Source organism: Dermacentor albipictus, chromosome 5, assembly GCF_038994185.2.
Source record: "Dermacentor albipictus isolate Rhodes 1998 colony chromosome 5, USDA_Dalb.pri_finalv2, whole genome shotgun sequence".
NCBI lineage: Eukaryota > Metazoa > Arthropoda > Arachnida > Ixodida > Ixodidae > Dermacentor > Dermacentor albipictus.
In genome coordinates this window covers 48,278,219-48,294,009 of record NC_091825.1, presented here as the reverse complement: position 1 = coordinate 48,294,009, position 15,791 = coordinate 48,278,219, and the positions used below count along the sequence as shown (strand labels likewise).

At 45.0% G+C, this 15,791-nt stretch overlaps 1 pseudogene; it reads left to right on the top strand.

Moving 5' to 3' along the window:
- The first annotated feature begins 2,347 nt into the window (after positions 1-2,347).
- Positions 2,348-13,965, top strand: LOC135899200 (uncharacterized; annotated as a pseudogene).
- Positions 13,966-15,791: the final 1,826 nt, after the last annotated feature.

Here is a 15,791-nt window from a genome sequence, read left to right as displayed (position 1 = left end):
GATTTCAATCTGTGGAGACGTGCGTTCGTGAATTCACTGGTGTCCCAGAGAGTCCACATAAGCTCGTGTGCGAGGGAGCAAAGACTTGTGATTGCATCTAGTCTTGACAGTGGCATTGGTATAATACGGGCACATTCGTGGACCAATTGGGTAGCGTCATCCTCACTGTGATTTCCCGAAATTCCGCAGTGACCCGGTATCGACTGGTAGATGATGTTGCGACCCTTGTTGATTGCGAGATGGTGGAGTAGCCGTATGTCTGCGACTAATTGCACATTAGGTCCGTCGTTGAAAGGGGACAGCAGACACTGGAGAGCTGCCTTCGAGTGACAAAATATGGACCATGAATGTGATGATTTGTGACCAAGAAACTCCAGAGTAGCACGGATAGCTGCGAGTTACGCAGCTGTCGATCATGTAATGTGAGACGTCTTGAATTTGATAGACAGATTTTGCGGGAATTTCCACTGCTCCAGCTGAACTTTTAGAGGCACAGAAGCGCCCGTGTAAACGTGGATGCGTCCTTTGTGCTTGTCATGTAGGAATGCAAAGCACGGTTTGTTTGAGGGTGAAAGATGACATTTCCGTTTTCTTTTTGATGCCGGGAATGACAAGAAAAACTTGGAGTGGATGCAGGCACCACAGCGGTAGAGATGTTCGTGCTGCAGAAGTGAAGTTTGACGGGAAAGTTCCATGGTTGGCGGCAATAATTCTGCTAAACGCTGAACGAGGTCGAGCGGCAGAAAGGGAGGCGAGATTATGCTATGGAAGTCGGGCGAAGTGCCTGATGTGCATGCTTAAAGCGTCGACTTGAATATACGTATTGGTCATGTATAAATTTTCGAATTGGGGAAAGTAACTATTTGGTTGCGAGCCACAGGGTCCATCCGACGCCGTGGCTGTTCACCATGGGATTTCGCAGTTGCAACAGGTTCCGTCTTAGGAACGTGACGTCATCACTTGGTCACGTGGGTTTTGGTACCATTGGATGTTAACGCCAGACGGCGGATTCTCCGCTTCATGGGCGACATAATGATTTCGTATAAAAAGCGACCGATGAGTTATGTTTTCGGATAAGCAACGAATCATCCGGGGGGCACGACGCTCTTTTCGGCACAAACTCACGCTTCTTCATGTACCAGGTGCTGCTCGGATTCTTCGCTGTCGTGGCGAACGCCGACTTCGCGGTAGAACATGGCTTCACCAAACCTTGGCCAGATGCTGCTACAACGGATCTACAATCATCTGCTCATGTCTTACACGGTCCGCAAGATTATTTGCTGGAAATCGGGTACGATCTCCGACGCACCAAAGTGGAATCTGCGCATCGGGGAACCTTTCCGGTTCCACTTCGCGCGAGCCATCTAAAGGACCAGCCAAGCCTAGAGCGACTGGGGCACGACGCTCTTTTCGGCACAAACTCACGCTTCTTCATGTACCAGGTCAGTTACCTAAATGGAACTAAGTGTTATCGCTCTAGCAACGTTATGCTTTTAAGAGTGTCGTGCCCCATTAGCAAGCGACAAATGATTGAGTGTCTTGAACATGCCAGCCTGTGCTTCATTGATGCTCTACCATTCTCTCTCTACGACGGCTGCCTAACGCTTTCCCAAATCTTACTGCTCCTATCGGGGGATGTAGAACAAAATCCAGGACCCATGAATGCAGTTGAACGTGACCAAATGACAAACATTGAAAGAATTCTCTTAGAAATGAAAACAGGCGAGGAAACTGTGCTTGCGAAGTTAACGGAAATTACAACAAGACAATGTGAATTATAATCCAAAATTACGGGCTTAATAGAGAAGACAAACAATGTAGAAAGTCGTATTGCTCGGGTGGAAAAAATGGAAGATAAATTTATGGCTAAACTAGACGACTTGGAAAATAGAAGCCGTAGACAGAACCTGGTCTTTTTCGGATTGCCTGACAGGGAGCATAACGAGACATGGGAGGCGTCTGAAAAACTAATAAGTGGAATATGCAAAGATGTGATGAAACTTGACGATATTTCGGTTGAACGGGCTCATCGCGCAGGCGTTTTCAGAGAAGGCAAAAACCGGCCCATAGTAGCATGCTTTTCAAGGTGGAAGGCCAGAGAAAATGTCTTTAAAAACGCTTACAGACTAAAAGGAACTTCGTACAGCATCTCTGAAGATTTCAGCCGAGCCGTACAAGAAAAAAGACGTCAGCTTTGGAATTATGCGAAAGAAAAAAGAGAGAACAAAGAAAATCGTGTCCGCTTGAGTTATGATAAATTGATCATCAATGGGCAAACGTTTGTCTGGGATAGCGATATGCGGATGCCTGTTGCACTTCAGGCGCATGCGCGACTGGACAGAGGCAAATGACGCATTCCGTTCCTCCGAAAGATAACTCAGCACGTTGCTCGCCGCCTGAACGGCTCTCTTTCCTGCTTGTAAATTGTCGCAGCATAAAGAACAAAGTCGATAACTTCATGTCTTTAGTAGCCACTGTTAAACCTCAGATTGTGATGGGCACCGAATCATGGTTAGACAAGGATATACCTGATGTAGAAATCTTTCCGCCTGGTTTTACTGTCTATCGGAAAGAGAGGCATGGACATGGCTGGGGAGTGTTCTTTTTGATATCAAGTGCATTGTCAAGTACACAAATTTTATTTGAAAATTCTGAGTCTGTATGGTGCCTTGTGAAATTGCCTAACGGAAACAATGTAGTCTACGGGACATTCTACCACCCACCCGGCAGCAGCGACTCATTCGGATTGCTGTCTGAGATGCTATCTCTCCTGCCTAATAGCGTATTTCTAGGGGGGATTTCAATTTGCCTGACTTCAAATGGAATGCCGGATGTGTGGCTGGCAATAGGTCCCGTATTTACGCAGAGTTCGAAGAACTGCTCGGATTAAATGGATTGCAGCAGTACGTACTGGAACCTACGCAAGAAAATGCAATTTTAGACTTAGTACTTTGCAATGAGCCGAACATAATATCAAAAGTTACTGTTTTCCCAGGTATTAGTGACCACAGGGCAGTTGTCATAGAGCTTAACATACAGCGCGTACGGATGGCACAAATTCCGCAAAGAAAAGTGTACAGCTACGACAGAGGAGATTATGCTGCTATCAGGACCGAACTTGAAAATTTCTTTCCTACTTTCCAATATATGTCAAACGCACGCTGTCCGTAAACTTTGTGGTCAGCATTTCGGGACAAAATACTTGAACTAGTCGAAAATCATGTTCCATGCAGGTACCTGCGGCAACGAAAAAAACAAAAACCTTGGTTTAACGTAGAAATACGTAAACTTATAAGGAAAGCAAGACAAACGTATAAAACATTTTCTGCCGACACCAGTCTGGCAAATCAGAAACGCTTGCAAGAGATAAATAAGCTATTGAAAGCAACAATTAAAGCTGCCAAAGATAACTTCTTTGTTAAATTAAACAAGGACTTGAGAGAAAACCCAATATCTTTTTGGCAATATGTAAAACAAAATCGAAAAGAAGACATATCGATACCATCTTTAACTGTTGACGGCAAAACCGTGACGTCGGACTATCAGAGGGCGGAATGCTTCAACAAGTATACACTTCCAATCTGTGTTTTCGCTATTACCTGCTGGGGAGACTTCGCTTTTGAACAACGCCAATCAAATCGATATGATGCCAGACATTGAATTTGATGTAAGTGGCGTCGACGCTTTATTACGGCATTTAGATGACACAAAAGCAATTGGACCTGATGGTCCAATTGCTTTTGCATTGGACCAATTGCAGGAGTAGTCCTGAAAGAGTGTCATGACATAATTTCTCCGTATTTAACGATCATTTATAAGCTTTCCCTTGAAACAGGCCTCATTCCCCAAGATTGGAAAACGGCAAGCGTGACACCCGTTTTTAAATCGGGCGATAGAAAACTCAGAAAAAACTATAGGCCGATTTCACTAACGTGAATATGTTGCAAAATATTCGAACACATTTTATATAGTAACATATCTGCATTCCTTGACTTAAACGCTTTTTTTACACCTTCTCAGCACGGATTCCGAAAACGTTATTCCTGCAACACACAACTAATAGAATTCCAGCACTTCTTATCTAAAACCATAGATAACAATAGTCAGGTAGACGCGGTTTTTATTGATTTTCAAAAAGCTTTTGATATTGTGTCCCATAAGCTCCTAGATGTAACGCTCGCTGCATTAAATATAAACGAAAACGTTCAAAATTGGATACGAAACTACCTAAACGGAAGAACCCAGTCTGTTGTCCTAAACAACGTTGCATCTTCACCAATAACTGTTTCTTCGGGCGTTCCTCAGGGAAGCGTACTGGGGCCCTTGCTATTTTTAATCTACATAAATGACATTGTCGAACTAATTACATTACCCATAAAACTATTTGCTGATGACTGTGTGATTTACAGAGAAATTACCACTGAAGATGACATACATACATTGCAAACAGATTTAGATAAGGTAGCAATCTGGTGTAAAAAATGGAACATGAATTTAAATATAAAAAAGTGCAGTAGCGTAAGTTTTTCCAGAAAATTATCCAAATTTCAGCACCGATATAACATCAATGGCACGCTTATCGACATACAGTCGGAATATAAGTAATTAGGAGTCTATTTTACCGAATCACTCACTTGGCATAAACAGGTTGACACTGTCATAGCAAAAGCTAGCAGGATGTTACATTTTATTCGCAGAAATTTTAAACAGGCAACACGCGAAGTAAAAGAAACTTTATACTTCTTACATGTTAGAAAAATACTTGATTATGCTTGTGTAATATGGGATCCCTATCAAGATTACCTCATTAATAGACTAGAAAAACTACAGAACCAAGCAGCAAGGTTTGTTTGCAATAATTACAGCCCATACTGTAGCGTTTCCGAAATGAAGGCCACTTTAGGATGGGATCTAATACATATGCGTAGGCAGAAGTTAAGGCTTAAACTATTGCACCGAATATATAATAATCAAACAGGTATTAATAGCTATAACTATCTCCTGGAACCAGATTATATATCGACTCGCTGTGATAACAACAAAAAGATCTCGGCCTATAACTGCCGAACAAACACTTTTTACTACTCTTTTTTCCCCAACACAATTAGACAATGGAACAGTTTATCAAATGATACAGTAAATGTGTCAAATAACGAACCATTCTATTCAATGCTGTGACGGCGCTCTTGTAAAACAAATGTATGTGTTATATATCTTGGAACATGCTTGTTTCACGTTACTTGTATGCCTTTCTCTAACAGCTATTGTAGTGATTCTGTTTGTCAGTATATCTGTCCGAAAGCTTCTCTGTATTACTGGTTGTATTTTGTTCCCCCCTACGTAATGCCTTTATGGCGATGTAGGTACTCTGTAAATAAATAAATAAAAAGCGACCGATGAGTTATGTTTTCGGATAAGCAACGAATCATACGGCCACCAATCGAATTAGCTGCCATGGAATGGATGACTGTGTCATGTGCAACGTTGCAATGCGCGCATTGCGCGTCAAGAAAGAGCGGAACTGATATGCGCTGACGGCTTTTCTCCTGTTGTGCGAACGTTGTGATATTCTTAACGATATCCATTGAGGAACGGCGCCGACGAAAGCCTGCCATTGGAGCGAGGCAGGTGTAGTAACAAGGTCCCAGACCGGCCTACTTGGCGTTCCATGTTACTCTGAACTACAGCTCACACCGGGACAAGGGCAGGAAACGACGAAGGCAAGCACTGACTTCCGACATTCGAGATAGCGCTATAGACGTGCATGGACCATCTTTTTCATCACGTTTCTCATGCAGATGTCCAGAGCAATAGGGCGACTTGCCGTCAATTCCAACGGGGATTTCCCCGGCTTAAGCAATCGTACCAGCTGACTTCCATTGCCGTTGAACCCTATACATTTATGCTAGGGGTAGTTGAAACTGTAAAACTCAGAATAGTAGCGCGGCATATACTGACTAAAACTAAGAAGAACAGCAAGCTACTCAAGTTGGGAGGGATTAGCGGTACGGAAATGCAGTTGTGCAAAACGCATCTTCTTCTATTAAACGAGTAGCCTACCTACTTGATGCTCCTCTCGTAAGCGAGGATCTAGGACATTACGGAACGTTTTCATTTTTGCAGCTTCGGAATCCTTGAGGGAAAGCTTCAAAAAATGTGCCGACGAACTGGAATAGTATACTGCCAACACAGATGGTGCTTCGGAAAAGTCAAAAGCAACATCTAGCAAGTTGATTATGCCTAGCGCAGGCAGTTCTTCAGCTAAACTTAAGCAGATGAAGCAACTTCATATCAATTCCATCGTTTCCCATTTTCTGCCCGCAGTATGACGTCGCAGCGCTCTGAAAACGCTATTCCGAGTTCGTCGCTTTGTTGACATTAAGCTCAGGAACATGCAGTAATATGCTTGCGACGCCTCAATGGCATACGGCTCTCTATTCCTGCATTTTATTTAAAAGGAAGCTTTAACTCGGGCCCAACTCCGACGCGACCTATTCAAGTACACGCAACACGCAAAAACGGTTTTATGAGATAACCCCTGGACCGATTTTAATGAAATTTGTTGCATTTGAGACATAAAGCCAAGTTCTAGTGAGTGTTGGTAGCATAACTTCGATTTGGGGCCTGAAATTCGCTAAAAAGATTTTCAGATATTCAAAAGTTTGAAAAAAATAAAATCACGAAGTTTACAAATTAATAGCTCTGTATCAAAAACAGATATCACGGTTATGTAAACGGCATACATTAGATCATTGTAAGCGGCCAAACTTGGCATGCCATTTTATATCTTACATGAATTTGTAAAGTTGTCTACCAGGGTTCCGCAAAACCTGTATTTCCATATTACAATTTTTTTTAGATTTATGTGTAACATGTCACTTTTTTCCGATTTACATGTACTATTAGATGCAATTGATGTAACTATGATACCATTTTTAATTGCAGAGTTACAAAATTTTGAACTTGATACTTTCGTTTTCTGAAAACTCGCGATTTTTGTCAATTTTTTCACAAAACATTGACGACCTACATAAAAAATTCGAACTGGACAGTCACTAGATTTTAAGTTCTCTTTTAAATGCAACAAATCTCGTCAAATTTGGTGCTCCGGTTGCCGAGAAATACGAATCCTCCTTGGCTCTCCAGAAGAGGGTTATAGCGCCGAAAAAACACAACACACAGCAAGCAAGACGGGACAGGCGCATCTGTCCCGCCTGTCCCGTCTTGCTTGCTGTGTGTTGTGTTTTTTCGGCGCTATAACCCTCTTCTGGAAACATGCACCAACTGGCCCCCCAACAAGTATTACTCAGCCTCCTTGGCTCCTTTTACACGCATTTAGATAGGAGCGCCCGAGCTCGAAAACGTTCCAGCAGGGGGGGTGGGGAGAGGGGTGGAGGGGGTTTCCCCATACAAAGGATGAACAAATCGCACTAAAATTTAGCAATAGGAGGACGGCAAACTTTATACATTTAATGCATTTTCCGTATAACCACCCATTCCGTTAGTCCAGCGGATATGGCATAGCGCTGCTAGGTTCGAGGTCGCTGATACGACCCTGGTCGCCGCGGCCACATTTTGATAAGGGTGAAGTGCAAAAACAATCGCGAGTACTTAGATTTAGTTGCACGGTATAAAGAGCCCTGGGAGGTGAAAATCAATGCGGAGGTGCTGTAACGACATGCCTATAACCATGTAGTAACTTCGATGCCTAAAATCCAATATTTTTTTTTTCATAGAACCATAGCCGCCATGGGCAGGGACCCCATCTCGTGATTCCGCCTAAGAACATCTCACCGAGCGAGTAAATGAGAGTTTACGCAGCTTAGGAAGCGAAGCAGGATTGCAAGGCTCATTTGTCATATTTCGCGTCTATTATTCGGTATTTTAGTCGAATAACAATTTTATATTTCGCTCATAATTCGAGTCACTTGGTATTGCATATAAAAGCCTTTTCTGCTGAAAAATAACTAATTGTTTCACTGACACGAGATGTAGCCCCAACATTAGTTGCACCACGCTATTCGCAATCATCGAGCATGCTGTACGCTATTAAGGCGCAGCTTTCTTTGCTTGCGCCTTCGGACCTCACTTGCTGGCCGTGGCTGCCGCCTGCTGCTGCTGCTGCTGGTGCATTCTCACCGGATAACTCACAATCGGATGGATCGATGGATGGAAGGATGGATAGATGGATGTTATGAGCGTCCCATTTGGAACGGGACGGTGGGTTCCACCACCAAGCTCTTGCTATTGTATACTGCCTATAGTCTACCTAGGTTAAAAAGAAAAAAAGAAAAAAAATCCACGGTGAATTCCCATCACCAAATTTTTTTACCCCCTATTGTCAAATTTGTTTTCATACGTCTCCGTTTTTTGTCGTTTCCCTACTTTTATTCTACCAATCTTCCAATCGCCTCTTACTAGTCTCTATTGCAAACATGTTTACTTTTCCCCTGCTCTCGCTTAACTGAAGGGCTTCAAGCAGTCCAGTGGTGCCTAAATCGACCACTGTGCAGATATCTGCGCATTCTAGTAGAACGTGCTCCATCGTTTCCCTAGCTTTACCGCAGTAAGCACATGCTTCTTCCTTCTTATCTCTCCCTTTATAGGTGCGTGTTCTAAGGCATCCTGATCTCGCTTCGAAAAGTAATAAGTTTTCCATTTTAGTAGCATGAATTGTTTCTTTCCTGATTTCATTTTTTCCTCTTAAGAAGTTACGCATGGCAGGTTTCTTTTCCGTTGCCGCCACCCATAACATTATTTCAGCCTCTCTTCTGACTTTCCGCTTGACGTTGCTGTGCTACTCACCCTACCGGCCGTATACTTGCTGGTAAGCTTTTTAGTTCTTTTCCTCCACTCTCAATGAATGTTTTTTTCTGTACAAATACCTCAACAATCTCCCCACCCATTTACTTTCTTCCACATTCCTCAGACGTACTTCATAATCCATTTTACTGTGAGCTTCTCTCACTTCAAAACTTGCCCAGCCCATGTCACCCTGCACTGCTTCATTTGTAGTCTTCCCGTGAGCGCCTGATTCCAAGCAAACAGCCGCATTTCCAAAAGTAAGTCCTGGAACCATTACACCTTTCCACATACCTCGGAGAGCCTCGTACCGATTGTATCCCGCACAGCGCTCTGTGATTCATTATGGCTGAATTTCGCTTCCACTTTACTGTCATTATCTTTTTCCTGTGTTTCCATACATCTATTGTTTTAGTTTATCCATATACCAATATGTTTATATTCTTTTACCCGAGGTATTTCCTGGCCCTGTACCGCCACTGTCTGCTCACTGCTTTCATTGAATACCATAACACCTGATTTTCTAACGCTAAATTTCAAACCTAAATTCTCGCCTTCCTTTGCACAGTTATTAGCCACACGTTGCAAATCACTTTGTTTGTTAGGTAGCAACAGAATGTTGACCGTATAAAATAAACCTGGGAGCTGCTGCTCTACTACTGTACTCGTCTGTTTGTGCGAGAGAATAAACCCCATATTCCTTCTAGCGCCCTCTCCATCCTCACCAGGCGGATGGATTTTATGAGCGTCCCCTTTGTAACGGGGCGGTGGGTTGCGCCACCAAGCTCTTGCTATTATACTGCATAATTTTCTACCTATGTTAAAAAAGAAAAAGAAAAGAAAACCACTATGAACTACCACACCCAAACTTTCTGATCCTCTATTGCGAACTGTGCTTTTGTATGTCTCCGTCTTTTGTCCTTTCCCTACTTTTCTTCCACCAATCCTCAAATCGTCTTTTACTAATGCCTATTGCAGACATGTTTACTTTTCCACTGCTCTCGCTGAACCCAAAGGCTTCAAGGAGTCCAGTGGTGCCTAAATCAACCGCTGGACAGACGTCTTCACATTCTAACAAACCATGCTCTATCGTTTCCCTAGCTTTACAGCATCAAGCACATGCCTCTTCTTCCTTCTTATATCTCGCTTTATAGGTGCGTGTTCTACGGCATCCCGATCTCACTTCGAAAAGTAATGAGCTTCCCTTTGAGTTATCATCAATTCTTTCTTTTCTGATTTCGTTTTTTCCTCTTAAGTAGTTACTCATGACAGGTTTCTTTAGCGCGCGACGAAGCAATGCCACATGTAGGAAGGCCTAGGTCACATTGAGTGAAGAGCGAATGAGAAACAAGGCGTAGTGTTGCGGAGGAGGAAGGCAGGCTGAAGCGATCTGAGTTGACCTCCTTTGGCAGTTGCTTGAGGTTTTATTTGTGACACGGGCGTACCGGGTTCGCCTCGTTATAACATCTTCCTCGCGCGCCGTACGCTGTGTGTGTGAGAGTGAATGTGTGCGGCGGCGAGTTGACGGCGGCGGCTTGATCTCGCGCGAGCAAGGGAGGAAAGCGGGGAGAAAACATACCGTATTCCGTTGCGCGCATAGCACCAAGGGACGGGATGGAAGGGGGCGTTGTGCCTTTTCTCTATGGTTGCCCTTCGACCGCGCGCGGTCGTGCGGGCTTTATCTTGAAAGTGATCTGCCTTGACAACACAGCCTATAGGCTGTGTTGTCACAGCGCACGCAAAACTCATCACACGCCATCGGACGCCACCGGACCACCGCACGCCAAACTCATCGCACGCCATCGGACCACCTATAGGTGGTCCGATGGCTCGTAGCTTTGTGTGCGCTGTGTTCTCGCCGCTCAGTTTGCGTTAAAGCGATAAACAGCAGGAATGTCACTTCGCTCGCGACTGCTGCCGCGATTCCTCAAGCCAGCGTTTTGACAGCGAGTGTCCGCTGTCAGTGAGTGTGCAGTGTTCATGTTTGCCTTTGCGCGCTGACACCATGCTAGTTAATTCAGTTGGTAAGCGAATGTCCACAAGGGAGCGTTCTACACCGGCGACTGCTGTGTATGGCGCGGCCGCGCGAGCCCCGTCTTGAAGACTATCTGCCATGCGGACAGCGAAAGTGTCTAGGCGCACCGAAGGTCGATAGCTTCGTGGGCGCTGTAGCACCCATACGCTTACGCTTCAGCCGCGTTGACGAAGTGAAGCGTCACTGAAACTTTCTTAAAGCGAAGCTTTCTTTGCCTGCCATCTCATGGTTTCGCCTAGGTCGGTCGGTAGGTCGGTTGCTAGTCGCGATCTCGCTGAGTAGGTTGTCCCTGACTGAAAAAGAACAAAGCGCGGTGATACCCTGGGATGGTAGGCAAAGAAATAAAAAAAACAATGACGAAAGCTTTAGGACAAAACATTTACGCCTGAAGCAGTATTGCCAACTTGACCTCTTTCATTTGCTTGTTTACGATTACTGATTAACTTCGCTTCCAAAAAGCTAAGTTATTTTGGTTGTTCACAAAAGTGCAGCGAAGCTACGAAACTGCAGCCTTTTCATGCTAATAGGTTTGCGACCACCATAAAGAAATAATGAACTGTAGGGAACTGAGCGGTGAAGCATGGAAGGATAGACAGTCTTGACCCTTTTTAGAGGCTAAGCATGTTTTTCTTAAAACTTGTAAGGGCTGCTTGGTACCATAGCAGGCACGTGTGTTAATGAACAGGGTTCATGCATAACCACAGTTACTTGAAGGCTGCACTTTGGCCGCAATAAAGCAAAACAGCGTAATTCAATACTCCTTTGTAACAAGACGTTGAAACTTTTCTTGTGCAAGAATTGTTCCGTTTATCGCATAGAATTTGGCCATTGCGCCCTTCATATTTTTCCAGAATTACTTTCCTCTCAGATCAGGCTACATGCCCTCGCCATTCGCAATTACACTGAAATCTGCAGTTCTATTTTTATACTGCACGTTTCTCTCTTTTTTTTTCTCTGACGAACCATATACGTTATGACCTTTTAAGCTTGCGATTGACGCTCTCCAATCCGCAAAGAATTGCTCTCTTCATTCTCCATATTCTAATTACTGCCCTGCCGCTAGTGTTTCCTCAATGAAAACCAATCTCCACTTACGTACCCTGTCATCACACCGTAAGAACTCGCGTCTGCCTCTTCAACCAGGTTTATCATACGAACCTACTTTTGAAGGACCAGCTTCTACTTGAGCCTCGAGGACCAGCAGCGGCTGATATCGAGGGCGCAGGATGCGATCCGAGCTCAACGCATTCTGGATTGAGGAAGCCTCTTCGAAGCTTCACCTTTGTAATAAACATGCTTATTCTCTCTCTCTCTTCTTGAGCAGGCTTACATTTTATCTCACAGTGAACATCGCTTAGAATTTGGTATTGAAACTTTTCAGCAGATACTTTTAGGATATTTTAGACGTGAGTAGAAGCTAACAGGACGACATTGCTTTGTTTATTTGTTTGATTCAGATATCTGATTCTCGTCTGTACGATCTGAATTCATAAATGACATGACTGCGTGTGACGACATAGACTAAAACTGTTATAATGGCTTCAAAATGAGTAAAAGTTAGTTTATAGTATAAGAATGCCGGCTTCGACAAATCTTCATTTTTTAAAATTTTGTGGTAAGTAATGACTCTGTAATGACTCCAAGCCCATTAAAGAAGCTCTAAAGATGAACTTCAGGTTCTGTAGGTAATCTACGCTTTTGCAATCGCAAGAAAGGTCATTCTTAGAATAATATAAGTCGTGAAAGACACAACAATAAAAGACGGATTGGGAAGGAGCTCTCATATTCCTGAAACCGCTCGCCCGGTTGTCTTGGGCTTCGACAGCGCCTTCTCGGATCTTTTAAATGCATCATTCTTAATAGAAGACCCCATTCCTAAACATCCTTAAAGGATACAGTGATCCAACTTGGCAAGTGTCGAGAACTTCTGCTCTAAAATAGGCTAAAAATGCGACAAAACAGATTGAAGTGCATGTCATCCCACTGACGTAACGAGAATGAGGTTACGGCACCTACTGCCCTAAAAGGGAGTTGTTTGTTTTTGTTTGTTGAATGATGAGAGCGAGGGGAAGTAAGCCATTGAGAAGCAGACGATACTAGCAATCGAAAATAAGCTGTAGTGACTGAAGTAAAAGTTCAACAAAGCTAACACAATGAAATGCTAAAGCAGGTGGAATAGATGATTAGCGGTGGAAGTGAGCATCACTTAGTAGCTGAGGCATCACGTGGTACACAAAATGCATATTCAGAGAGCGCTGTATGAGCGAGATAGAACGAAAAATACAGCGCGTAAAAAGTTAGTGCAATTTTGGCCTTGATTCTCTGGTAATGCGGCTACTTTCTTTTTTGGCAAACAATTGAATCTGGAGTTTTGAATGAATGGTTTGGCGGGGGAACTGCAAAAGGAGATATGCAAAATTTCGCAAGTGCGCTTCCCCACACATTTTTGGTTCACCTATGCAAGAATGTGGATGTCGCCTTAGAAAAGGGAATAAAGCAGAATCCTTGTGCCCACTATCACTGCCATAATCTTTTTTTTACATAAAAGCTGTTTATGGCTAGTATTCTGTAAATTTTGCGTGTGACTGTGCGAAAACCGTGGGCCGATCCCGAAGATAGTGCGAAAGGGTCGAAGCACAATGGAACATATTCCTGTGGTATGGGCTCCGAGACCTGTAACGGGCCCTTGAACTACCTTTCTCGCACATGGCACCCAAAGAGGTTCCAGGCATAAGGGTAAGAAAAAAGGTTTTTATTGGAATGTATAAAAAAGTACTGCGGGTAAGAAGAAACCACAAAAAATTAAGTGAAAAAGTAAACAGAAAATAACACAAGCGCCAGATCATAGTCAAGTTATGGTGTCCACAGGGCTAATTACCTGCCACGTGGTGACGGTATATCTCACAGTATTCGGAGATAACTTCGCTTACGACTAGCTTTATAAAGAGCTTAAGGTACGATCGCGAGCAAAATTTGCGCATGATGGTGTCGTTCTTCGGGTCCCAGGGTCCCACGGCACCAACGATGACGGCGTCGACGGACACTCGTCGATACCGTTGTGCGAGCTGCTGAAACACAGGCTCGTGCTTCAAAATCTTAGCGTCGCGGGCTTCGTAAAAGGCGTCTAGCCGGTTGTCAAATGGGCAGCAAAGGTCGATGACGACCACCTCCTTACTGCGTGCTGAGACCCCGTCTGGGTGCAGGGTGGCGTTGCCGACGGGCCGCTTCTCGTAGGCGATGGATTCCGGTACGCGGTGCGCAGCCAAGCCACGATCTTGTTGTGGCGAGTGACATTCATGGCGCTCTTCGAGATGCAGTGGCAGAGGACGTGGGGCAGCGTCTCCTTGATGTACCCACAGACCCTGCAGCACTGGTCGCGACCAGTTCGCCCACATGCTGGCTTCATTGAGAGGTAATAAGTTGAGCCTGGCTTTGTGGACGAACCGTCAGTCCGTAAACCGGATGAAAGACCCGGTGTGCATGATTTGGGACCTGGCGGGGTCGGCATACACGCATTGCAACACTTTGCCCTGGTTTGGTTTCTTGTGTAGAGCTGCATCTCTGGGAAGCCGATCGCACGGCTCAGAGCATGCGGATGACCTTCCTGCGGTGGTTAAGGGTGAGTGTGTGCTCACCGCAGGTGATTCGGACTCCATCAGTGTGCATCTCTCAAAGGACACCCAAGCGGCAGGACGGCTTCCGTGCCTCTGTCCAGGTGGACCGAAGCTGCGATGCTGGTGCTGGTGCCCTCTGTAGACCAGCTGAGGTAGTCCTTGACGTCTTGATGCACCGCCGGCGGGCGAGGACGCCTGGACACTACCTCGAACAGGCCCTGGGACGCCGTGTGACGAAAATCTTGATCCCTAGACACCAGCAACTTGAAGGCGTTGTAGACGCGCCCAATTCGGCGTTGAGTGGAATTGCTGCAACCCCATAGTGTGGGCAACCGTAGAGGTAGTCATTCGATGCGTTAGACGATACATACAGCGAACGGATCTGAGCCCAAAAGCCCGACACGCGTCTGTTATGTCTACGTCCGCACCGCCATTTTTTTGCCATCGTTCCAAGCCCTTCCCTCTCTAGTTTTATTTCCTAACGCTCTCCCGTAGGCGGTCCCATCTTAACGTCACGCGTGTCTAGTTTCCTCCGGCTCCTCAGGGCGTCGGTCCCGTCGTCCACGCGAATGACAATTAATGTGTGTAAGTACCCATTGTCACGATGACCACCGATCAAGATAATGGACGAGTTCGTACCTTTGTTCGAAATTCTTTGTCACCTCTGTGTCTTGTGCTAAATAGCTTCGCCGGTCATCCACCTTCTCAGAGTGGAATGACTCATGAATTTTGTACCGCATTCTCGCTGTTTGCAAGCCTGACATTGGGTCAGTGCAAGGATGCCGTCAAAAAGAGGCCGGTCATATTTTGTGGGAAAATATAGTACTGAGCAAAAGACTATTCCTTTATTTCGATTATCTCGTATTTTTGTAAAACGTAACCCTTGGCCCTTTAACTGAGCGCTGTTCATCGTATACGCTAGAAGCCAATGTTTTCCCGCCAAATTAGAGAGAATTGGTTCTTGTGGCAAAGGAGGAAAGGCTAGCACTATCTTCTGCAACCCATGCGGGAGCATAGCTAAGCGCCAGCAGGGTGGGAGAGATGGAATGAAAAGAAAGAGAGGGTAGGAGGGAGAAAGGTAGAGGGTCATTCTAGCAGCATCAGAGCAGCCTGGCCGGTAGGGCCCAGTGGGTTCGACCCCAGGAGTACGCTGGAGGTAGACCGTATAGGAGGTGGCCCAGTAGAAGTGAAGTAGTGGCGGATCAGGAAGCCTGAGGTGGTGGGATGGCCTAACGGCCATCCGTCTTTGTAGAAATTTCCTATAGTCTCGCCGAGAACCCCGACGAGTTGAGGTACTCGACAAAACTTAGGAAGGCTGGTAGCTGATTCCGGGAAGAGGA